This window comes from Alosa alosa, chromosome 1 (assembly GCF_017589495.1).
Source record: "Alosa alosa isolate M-15738 ecotype Scorff River chromosome 1, AALO_Geno_1.1, whole genome shotgun sequence".
Taxonomy (NCBI): Eukaryota; Metazoa; Chordata; class Actinopteri; order Clupeiformes; family Clupeidae; genus Alosa; species Alosa alosa.
The window spans coordinates 20086873-20096878 of NC_063189.1; positions in this window are offsets into that span (position 1 = coordinate 20086873).

Genomic DNA, 10006 nt, shown 5'->3' on the forward strand with positions numbered 1-10006 from the left:
TGCTCCATAGTCAAATTACAGGAGGGTGACACGGTGGGGGGATGTCACCTTCAATATCGGCCACCTCCCTGAATCATGACTACCTGTGGCTGGGGGGGTTGGGACAGGCTAAAGGACTGTATGTGAACTTTGTGTTAGATAAAGTCCGGTGTCGCACACTGATCGACACAGGTTCCACCATATCACTAGTACGACCAGGAATCCAGCGCTTTGAACGCTTAATGGAGCGTCCTGGCGGGCATTTCCCACAGTTGTTGCGTAGTTTATTTAGACGATATTCTGTGCCATGCAACCAGTTTTTCAGGGTCTTTGGATAACCTGGGGAAAGTCTTGTTTGCTATTCTGTAAATTAATTAAAATAAATGCTATTCTGAAATTGCACCCAAAGAAGTGCCACCTATTCCGGAGACAGGCTGGATTCCTGTGTCATGTCGTAGGGGCAGAAGGGGTGGCCAACGTTCCCGTCACAGTGGACACTGTGAAAAACAGGCCTGTGCCGCGCGATGGGGCAGAACTCCGAAATTTTCTGGGTCTGGCGTCTTATTATCGACGGTTCATTCAGGATTTTGCTATGGTCGCCAGCCCACTGCATCGGCTGACACAAGGGGCAGCCATTTTTGTGGACTCAGGACTGCAATATTGCGTTCAGTCAGCTCCGGAGAGCACTGTGTGAGACCCCAGTACTTGCTGTCCCCAACCCCCAGCTATAGTTCATTCTGGAGACAGACGCCAGTGACGTGGAGATCTGCGTAGTTCTCTCTCGGGAGGGAGAAAAGGGGAAACAAGTAATAGTGTACTTCAGCCGTTCACTCAGTCGGGCGGAATGGAACTATTGCGTAACCCGACGGGATCTGTTAGCAGTAGTGCTGGGCATCTGCCACTTCCATACTTATTTGTATGGCAAGGGTTTCCTGCTAAGAACTGATCATGCCTCACTCACCTGGCTTCTGAGTTTTAAAGAGCCAGAGGGCCAGCTAGCTCAGTGGCTAGAGACTCTGCAGGACTATGATTTTCACCACCGAGCAGGCAGGTTACACAGCAACGCAGACACCATGTCCAGGCGCCCCTGTGTGGCAGAGCAGTGCTGCCACTGTCAGTGCAAAGAGGAAAGCAGTCTGGCTGATGCCAGGCCGGAGCCACAGATCGTCCGTCGGCTACAGGCCGAATCATCGGAGAGCATCACACCCCAACACAGCACAGTCGACAGAGAGGCAACGGCGACAGCGAGCATCACACCCCAGCACAGCGCAGTCGGCAAAGAGACGGTGGTGACAGAGAGCATCGCACCCCAACACAGCACAGTCAGCAGAGAGGTATCGGTTGGCAGCGAGCATCACACCCCAGCACAGCGCAGTCGGCAGACAGACGGCGGCACCAGACAACGTGTCCCAGCCCGGCGTGTTCGGCGGAGGGGATGTGGGTGTGCTCAAGCAGAAGACCCTGTCCTCACCCGTGTTTTGTCCTGGGTAGTGGAGGGGCAGTGCCCACCATGGGCTGATGTCTCTGCACTGGACCCTGAGACCAAGGCGTTTCACTCACAGTGGCCTGGCGTTGTTTTACGCAATGGGCTGTTGTACCGACGCTGGCAGGCTCCTGACGGGCAGCATGAAATTTTCTAGTTGTTAGTTCCAGCCAGCTTGCGAGCCCGGGTGTTTGTCGGAGCTTGTGCATGGTGCAGTGGGGGCTGCTCAATTCGGAATTCCAAAAACACTCCATTCTTTGAGAGGACATTTTTACTGGCCTGGATGTTGGCATGGAGAACTTTATGTCCACTGCTGTGATGCAATATGCAGTGGGGGCTCCCATGGAGCAGGGAGCCGTCAACATTTTCAGTCCATTCCCTCTCACTGACCTCGGGAACCGCTACGTCATCGTGGCCATGGACTACTTTACAAAGTGGCCTGAGGCGTACGCAGTACCTGATCAGAGTGCCCATACGACAGCAGACAAATTGGTCACAGAGATGTTCTGGCGTTTCGGAGCGCGGAGAACTCCACAGTGACCAGGGTCGGAACTTTGAGGAGTAGGTATTCGCTGAGGTCTGCTGGCGGCTGGGTGTCGCTGCACCCACAAAGTCACCGGCTGGTGGAGCGGTTCAACCGGACACTCGCTGTACAGTTGGCCATCTTGACAGACCACCGGCAGCAGGACTGAGTTTGGTCTCAACAACCAAGAAATCAATCAAAGAAAACCCAACTCTCTCTATACTGAATCATTCATCCATGGCAACATGCTCAGCCCTATGGGCTGCATCTGGCAGACCAAAGAGTGCTGAGATACTAAGCCAACTGCATTGACCAGCAACTCAAGACTATGGTGAGCTTTTACCAACTCTCTTTGCTGTCTAAGCTAAATTACATGACCTGCAAGCTTCAAACCTGCGGTAGGCTACACATTTTGCAAGCTACCTTAGTTGGCTTTGAAAGGAGTTTCAGCAACTTCCTGCAGCTGAAGACGGATGTAAATGAAGCCATCCTTGCTACAGTAACACACCATTTTTTTAGGATGAGGTAGTTGCCTTTGAGACTAACGTGTGAGAAGAAGACAATACATCAACTCATTCTGCACTCAGCTCAGAGAGTGATGCTGCATCAACAAGCACCACTGAGGAGAATGATGATGAATTCTTTCTCTGATCAAGGTACAGAGAATATTTGTTCATGTCAGAAGGCTTGTAAACCACAATTTAAGGTATTAATCATTAAATGAGAAGTTATTCATCATACCTTGTGTATGAAAGTATATGGATAACAATATTTGTTTTTTCTGATTCTGTCTTCAATCTCAAACGGATTTGACAACCAAATGGACACAGAAATCATACCAAGACCATTCACTTCCTGGAGGATCCCATAAAGGACCTGTCTTCACTGGACTCTTATCCACTAATCAAGCTGCTCTTCATGAGATTCAACACCACTCTGCCATCATCAGCACCAGTTCAGCGTCTCTTTTGCAGGCAAGGTCTACCGCCCTAGAAGAGAATTAACTCTGAATTATTGAAGAAGTTGGTTGTACTTAAACACATTTAGCCTAAATGACAAACGTAGTTTAGTTCTCTCTCTTTTGTAGCTTTTCATATCTCTGCTCAAAAGGCCACATTAATGGAAGGGTCATCAAAAATATTTACTTAATTATTTTTTTATTTTCCGTTTGTCCCATATACTGGCAACACAGGCCATACATGTATGTTATATTTGTTTGAAGTGCATTTTTACAGAATCTCCAGGGATAACACCTATCAAGCAATCTGAAATACCTTGTGTACGGTCTTCATATAATATCTTCTGTGCTTTTGCTTTTATTTTGCATCTTTTCAAAATGTGCTTTTGCTTCATGGACTTTTACAGTAAACCAGTCTACATTATTATTCTGTGAAGTATGTCACTGATGCTCTAAGAAGAATCTCTGGTGTTTTGACCTTTCAGTGATTTTAAAAAAAGTTATTGTGTGGCTATTTCTTTTAATTATTATTACATACATTTTCACATCAGTATTTTGTATTTTATTTTGTTACATTTCATGAACCAGTTTTTGATCAAGCAAGTTGATAACCAAGATCTGGTAATTGCAAAAGGAAGTGAATATTGTGAAATGGGTGTAATTAAATAAAAGTGAGTCTGTTGTAAACAGCCCATATGTAGTCCCTGCTTCATAGCTTGGCTAGGATTCTATCCATACTGGAACTGCTCAACGATTTCTTGTCTACAAGCACCAGCATCTCTGCCACCAGTGGTTAGCTCGCTCCCTGGCACAAACAGCTACTCACATTTACATGTATTTATTTAGCAGATGCTGTTATCCAAAACCAAAAAGAGGAATGCCATTTAAGCTAAGGAGATCCAGGTAACAATAGTACCAGAGGAATCAATATTATACCGGAGGAGTCAATTCTACCAGAGGAATCAATACTATACCAGAGGAATCAATACTTTATATGAATAAATACTACAGAGGAGAGGAATCAATACTGTAAAGAATGATTTTATTATATTATTATTTAGTTTAAAGGTTATATCAGCAACCTTCATCTCATTCATCACATTCATCTAATCTTTCCTAATGATCCGTTAGCTGCCCGCCCCATAAGCAGGGCAACCAATAACCGAAGAGATGCACGTTCAGGTTCAATTGCACGGGAGGGAGGGGGAGGGAGTACTGTAGGCAGCTAGCTTTCTGTTTTGTTTGAACTTCAACAGAAGTGACATTACCCCGCCATCACTGAACCTTTAATGTCATTTTATTTCATTCAGTTTTCCTCAATTATTCTTTCAATGTAATGGTGAATGATTAACATATTAGGATTTTAGTTCCCCATACATTTCCCCCCAACTGACGGTTCTGAGAAGTTGAGTTGGAGAGTGGTAGGTTACTGTGTGTTGGCTTGTCTGATCTGGCTGTGAAATAAAGAAGTTACCAAACCAAAGTGTAACCTGTCTTCATCTTGCAAGGTGTGTGTATGTGAGGATGTCAACAAGAACAAATGTAACAGTAGCCAGCTGGTCTAGCCGTGCAGAATAGGTGTGTGCGCAGAATGGGGTCAGAAAAATGGCGCAGCTAATAGACCGGTATGTTGAACTGTCAAGGTATACACTGACCGTCATTGTCACCCCAGGACCACAAACCATGCCTTAATAAATTAGTCTTAGCTAATGGTAATTAACTGCCTGATAACAGAATGGGTAGACATTAGTTAAGTGGCCAGAGATTCATTGGTCCGCCATATACGGATATCTGGTTGACAAGCCCAGTGTGTACACACGAAAAAGAAGTACAAGGGTATGTTCAGACTTAGCGTCTTTTTCTGACAAAAGAAGTTATGCAGACCGCTATTTCAGTTTGAAAAATCTGCCAGCGTTCTTGTTCCAAAAAGCAGCCGGAAGTGTTTTTTGCCATAGGCAAAGTAAATGTTACGTGCAGTGTTGTAATGTAACGGAGTAGGGGAGACCGGGGACAGTTGCAACACTTTTTGCATTTGGCTCTCAGTTACTCAGAGACGGTTTGGATTAGACAAACCAATTTTTTATACAATACACTTACATATGTCTGTTAATAGTCTAAACCATTTAAAGATAATTACAGAATCTACATTTTTCACAATTTGCATGTATTGTATGCAAATTTGCTTGAATGTAAGGAGTCAGATGTTGCAACTGACCCAGGGGACAGTTGCAACATTGTTTGGGGATGGTTGCAACATGTTAAAAATACAATATATTACATTGCAATGTCAGTGCACAAAATGATTATTTTTGTATATAAATACAAGTGATGTAAGTTATAATAATATTAGTGTTATTTATTCACCAGCTTTGATTAGATGACAATTATAGATTTGTCTAGATGAGTAGGCCTTATGTGCAGATGTCAAATATTGAAATTGAAATACAGTAGGACTTTAGTGACATAGGAAGAATGGAACAATTTGGGAGGCAATTAACTTTTATTTAGACTATTGTCATGTAAAACATGTTTTTACAAATATATATTTTATATTATCATATTTATGCATTGTACGGGACTGTACGGGGACAGTTGCAACTGTCCCCTTTCCTGTCAGCCATGATAAAACCTCATGTGCTAGCTAAACAAGGGGACCTTGACACATATAACCATACTAGCTTAGAGTTAACATATCACTCATCTAAATCATATAAGTTTGAGCTGAATCACAAAAACAGTGACAGCAGTTTAACAGAAACAAAGCTCAAGAAAATAAATACTTTCATACCTAAAAAACATTTTTTACAATAAATCCTGGAGCAGTTCAGGAATCTCCTTGCTTTTTCTCTGCTAGGGGGGGCATCCAACTGAGCATATGCAGTGTGAGCGTCATCACTCTACCTTGTTTCTGATTGGAGAAAATTGACATGTTGCAACCATCCCCTGTTGCAACTGTCCCGGTCTCCCCTACAAATACTTTGTTACTGTACTTAAGTAGAAATTTCACGTATCTGTACTTTACTTCGCTATTTAAATTTATGCCAACTTTCACTACTCCACTACATTTCCTAGATAAAATATATACTTTTACTCCGTTATATTTCCACTAAGCATCTTCGTTACTGGTTATTAAAACATAAAATTAGAATAAATGTGTGTGACTGCAATAAGGGAGGTTTGGCGAATCACTGCTCCTATATGGCATTACCCACGCTCCGCACGCTGCGCGCTCAGCGCTTGTTTGTTGTTAAAGGAGGAGGACGCACAACTGAAATCGCCATGGAAGCACGAGCACCTACTGGAGGACCTCCCGTTATCATAGACGACCACCCCGACGATAGTGGTGAACTCGGTGAACAGGGTAGTGGTGAAAACGTCATACACCCGTGGCCGTATTTGCAAGAAATGTTTCTGTACATTGGGAGCTTTCTGTGAAGCTGAACACTCCTACCTGCCTCAGCGGCCTGTGAAAGGCTTAGGACTTGTCTTCAGTCCAAGAAGAGTAAGACTGAATCAGGCCCGGGGTGGGCAATCGGGAGAATTCCCGGTGGGCCGCTTCACTTTTGGGCCGGTCGAGGAAAAAAATATTGACATTTGTCACGTTAGTCTATCTTTTCTTAAAGTAGGACACGTTCCGCATTCTGTGCATGACACCAATGCAATGCCTCTGCATGGGTTGTAGCCTATGTGAGGGAGTTCTCCCCTCCCAAAGAGTTTGGGTCCATAGACCGTCTTTACCAAAAAGTTTTCTCAGATACGAATAGCCGAGCCGGTGTTCCAGTTTAGATGGTGAGCAGTTTAACTGGTGATATTTACATAAAATCAGTGAATATTCAACAAGACCCTGCCTACTTCTTAATCTGCTCTGCCTCCGATAGTGCAGGTTTAGGCTACATTTTCACGAAGTGTTTGCAAGTGAGACAATATAACGGATATCGCTGCAAACATCACCAGTGTATGTCTAATACATGTCCGTTTAAGCATTATCCACAAATATGACACATACTGAATGAATGAAAAAAAAAAAAAAACTAGCGATCTAGCTGGGATTCGAACCACGCATGGACAAGAAAGAGGGTCGAATTAGCTCCTATATCGTCTATACCACTACACTACGAGCCGTTGAAATCAATGCAGGATTTGTATATTGCACTTTTAGTCAAAGTTAACACAGGTTAACATATGTGAGAAATATACGCCCATGTTAACTAGTGCTATCACAATTTAACATGGGCATATGCAAGCCTCAAAACAACAAAGTAGGTTCATCTTTGCCTCACATACCAAAACCTAACTGATGTACAACAAACTGACATGTCCCCACTAACACTTTATTCCGTTTTGGGGGTTAATACTATAAAACACAGTCATGTGCAAAAGTTATCAGAACTTATTGTTATCTTAGTCTCGGTGAAGTTATGCAGTGAGCTGTGATTTGAAGTGATCATATTCATAGCTGCCAACTCTCACGCATTGGCCGTGAGACACACGCATTTGATTAGTTTCACACTCACACGCCACACCCACGATTTCTCACGCTGAAGTGTCAACCCAGTCGGTCAGATGCCTGAAAAATGAGTTTAGCCTATAGATCTACCTGTTGAGCCACGGTTATGCTTTCAGAGACGGTGAGAGGGTTCAAGAGCACCCCCTGTCTGTGGAATTTTCTAAATTTTCTCTCATTTGCGATGTTACTTCAGAAGCCATCCCAGGCGCATTCCCCCCGCATTTCCCCGGCTTCAGGTAGGCCTATGCTTTGAGTATTTTTCACGCTGTGTCAACGTGGTAGGTCAAATACCTGGCAGATGAGGTTCAACTAAACTAAACCTATACATGATATCACACATCATGTGAACGAGCGGAATCTAAGCTTTCCAATGATATTAGCGCCAGTTGCTGTGATAAATGGTTCGCGAGAAAATTATCATTGAACCGACGTGCAATTTAGGCTAATCATATTTGCATTTTGCACACAGTGCACACCCATTACTCTCGGTTTAATATCTCACTAACCCTTCACACAACACGTGGCAAACCTAATATCACAATAAACAGCAAACCTTACCGAATACGAGGATATAAAGTATGCCTTTGTTTTGGAAATTGCAACACATTTCTACATAGCCTCATTGGGGCGAAATTATAATGTATTCTAATCTAAACTATTTGTCAGTAGGCCTACATACATTTTTGTAAATTGCTCAGCCATAGATTATCCCACTATCATGGTTCTTATATTGTCAGGTTCCAGCCAATCCCACTTACACAGATAAATGAATATATTTATATTGGCATGCTTTCTAGTGACATTAATGCAAAAATATGAAGAAAATCAAATAAGGAGACACAAATATTGATATAAAGCCTGACATAAGCCATATGCAAACATTCACATCATGCAGATATGGGTCCATCCTGAAAAAGGAATAGCCTGTAGGCTATAGGCTATGGCCATTACAATGACCAATATATTATCTTAAATGAACTAGCTGAATAACACAGGTGACCACTTCTGCATAATTTCATGAAGTGCTGAAATGTACACACATTTTTTAACATTTCTGAACTGTGAAATGTACCATATGTTTTTTGGTTGTGAACTTATTGCAATATCACCATAACTATTCCACCTGTGTGTGCATGGTTATAATTCTGAAGTGCAAAATAGCTTAGGCTATAGCACAAATATTTCCATAAAAATAAGCAAGTCTGACCTCTGAATTTATTTTGAAAGTGCACCTGATTGATGCATTTAAAAGTTAAAATATACAAACATCTCTTAAATTCTTACAAAACACCCACACACTTTTTAAAATTGTTAGTTTGGACACCCCACTTTTGCCGTGTGAAATACCAGTGCTGTTTTCAGCATCTGTTTAGTGCTTCATTGTCATTTTTTTCATTGATTCTCCCATTTGCGCTGTAAATCACTCATAAACTTTTTTTTTTGTTACACGCATTCTCCCATTCCTCTTCTGTCACACACACAGTGACAAGCCAAATCCCCCAAGTGTTGAAGAGATCAGTCATCCCCCTCACTTTTGATAAGGTCAAAAGCCTTATAGGTATGCCAAATAAATAATAACCTATAGGTTTACGCTAGCCTATGTAAAACTCCCCATTAACAGCATCACGTCACTAACCACAGCGACTGCACAATCTAAGTAATTACTCTGTTGGATATCTGAAGCCAGTTTGTCTACTTAGATACCGTAAATCCTCAAATTATGGCGGGGTCTTAAGACAAAGTACAGGCCTTTAGGGGCAGGATTGTATTGAGACAGCCCTTTTATTTCTTATCGAAGTTTTATTTTGAGACATGCGTTTCTTGGAGCGGCATACTGGTAGGCCTTCAAAAGCATGAAATTTTTAGGTTTAGTTTGATATTTAATTTACTTTTGGACTGTTTGATTATATTGTTAAATGTTGGGACTGATGGGCACTGAAATCTGGGAGGTATTTGATGATCACTATTACGCCTCTGTAGTTGAAAGAGTGTTGGGATTTCAAACAAACCTTTCATGCGTTCATTGAAGGTCCATGATTGCTATAATGGAAACCTTATTATGTAGCCAAGTAGCCTATATATTGAGTTATTTTTTAATTATGCATGATTTCCTCTTTATTAATTTCGTAGGCTGGCTTCATTTTGTTATATAGAAGTATCTAAATAACCTGTTAAATGTACCAGAATTCAGGAAATTGCATCTAGTCCAAAAACAAATTTCTGGGGGAGGACCCCCACACCCCCTGCTAAAATGTCCCACCCACTTTCAGAATGCCTCCGACGCCCATGGTCCTACTAGTAGGCTAGATCCCTTAGATACCAATGTTAATTTAACTCTGGGACCCTGGTCCCAGGGATGGATTACTGTACGGGCCTTCCGGGCCCAGACCCAGGGGCCCAAGGTGTCAGGGGGCCCTGAAGCCCAAGCCTTTGCATGGAATCATTGCCTCAATATCAACACATCAGGATGTAGGCTATGAATTTGATTGAATTTAGTATTGGCCATCCCCAAAATGCACCAGAATACAGGAAATCACATCAAACAAATTTTTTAAA